This window comes from Tamandua tetradactyla, chromosome Y (assembly GCF_023851605.1).
Source record: "Tamandua tetradactyla isolate mTamTet1 chromosome Y, mTamTet1.pri, whole genome shotgun sequence".
NCBI classification, from domain to species: Eukaryota; Metazoa; Chordata; class Mammalia; order Pilosa; family Myrmecophagidae; genus Tamandua; species Tamandua tetradactyla.
In genome coordinates, this window is record NC_135354.1 from 10,049,131 (window position 1) to 10,051,065 (window position 1,935).

At 36.0% G+C, this 1,935-nt stretch overlaps 1 pseudogene; it reads right to left on the reverse strand.

Moving 5' to 3' along the window:
- Positions 1 to 420: 420 nt before the first annotated feature.
- Positions 421 to 1,344, reverse strand: LOC143672641 (olfactory receptor 9G4-like; annotated as a pseudogene).
- Between the last annotated feature and the right edge of the window lie 591 nt (positions 1,345 to 1,935).

The window sequence follows — 1,935 nt, forward strand, 5'->3', positions numbered from 1 at the left end:
AATAAATATTTCAAAATCCTAATCATACTTCTAGTTGTCCAACTATTCTATACCTTCTCCAAAGCAGCACAATTTGTATATCAAACTTCAAAGCCAAATGAATACAAAATAAATCAAATTCCAGTTATTTCTCCTTAAGGATGCCCAAGACAAGTAAGAGGATACATTTCGAGGAAACCCTTTTTTATTGTGCCAAGAGGCACAATTCCACTGGGAGAATATCAACAATTCAATATTTTAGGTTTAAATTATTTCATCTTATGACACAATAATAATAATTAAAGAGTAGTTTACACAATATTTCATTGTTTTCAGTATAATGTACTTAATTTAAATATTGCAAGATTTAAAAAAGTATCACTAAGGCAATAATTTGGAAAGTTAAAAATAATGTTCAGCAAAAAGAAAAATAAAGATATTTCATCTCTGCATTGCTTTTCTGAAAGCCTCTTTGACATCCTATTTCCTCAGACTATAGATGAGAGGGTTGAGTAATGGCTTCACCACCACATGGAATGAGGAAGCCACTTTGTCTCACTCTAGGAAATACTGGAGCTGGGTTTTGAATACATGAAGACAAGGGCCTGTAGAAAAGCATGACTGAGATCAGGTGGAAAGCACAAGTGGGGAAGGCCTTGTGCCTCCCAGAGGCAGAGCAGATCTTCAGAATAGCCAGGAGGATGCTGAAGTAGGAAATGAGGATGGCAGGTATGCTGGACAGTACTGTGAAGCCCACCACACCCAGAATGACTTTTTCATAGACATGGATGTCTGAACAGGACATTTCTACCCCATTAATGAAGGATCACAGAAGAAGTGGTAAATAATATTTTTAGCTCAGAATTTCATCTAGAAAATGTTGGCAATGTGGTCTATGGCATTCCAGAGAGCTCCTGTGCAGGCCCCAGCAATAATACTCACACAGAAAGAACTAGTTATGGTACCTGAATAGAGTGGTGGTCTACAAATTGCCACATGGTGCTCATAAGCCATGACTGCTAGGAAATAGCACTCAGTGTAGGCTAAAACACAGGAAAAGTAGAGCTGAGCTCCACATACTGCCAAGGACATGCACTTATCTTCAGCAACACAAATGGCCAGAATTCTGGGGGTATACACAGGTATGTACCAGACATCCAGTAAATATAGACTGAAAGTTAAAAATTGTATGGGTGTGTGCAGGCAAGTGTCAGTCCAGATTAAGATAACAATGGTCATGTTCCCTGACAAGGTTACCAAGTGGAGTTTCAGAAATATTCCAAATATAATCAGCTGCAATTGGGGGTCAGATGTGGAGCCCAGCAAGATGAATTCAGTAAGAAAAGTATAATTTCCCACTTCCATGTCTACAGAGGAAGTAACCTGATTGAGATTATAAATAAAAAAAAATTTCACATGCAATAATTTAACAAGAACATAAATTAATTTAATAATGAAAAAGAGGCTTATTTTTTATTGGTTACAGAAATTATGATCTCTGAAGCTCAAAAAAGTTGCTAACAAATTATTAACAAGTTACATGATTGAGTAAAGGAGACATACATGAAAACACCAGCTCCAGATTCATCATGTGGTGAGAACCAAAAAAATCTCAGCATTACTCCATATATAATTGACACATTCTTGTGTCCCTGGCTTTTTGTTGACATGTATATGAATAAAAATGTTGTGCTGACACTCCTGCTATTATTCATAATGTGGCAAAATTACATATTACTCAGTAGGTGCCAGTTACTATTATTTCTTATTCTTAACCAACTTTATCATCACTGCAACCACATAAGGCAGGGATTATTATGATTTCTCTTTATGGTTAATGAAACAGAAGAGCAGAGAGCTTAAATAATGTTCATGTTTACAGGCCTGGAAAGAAAACATCAAATCTGTAGCCTTTTAGGATGAAAACATGAATCTCTTTACTTTTTAAAAACAACT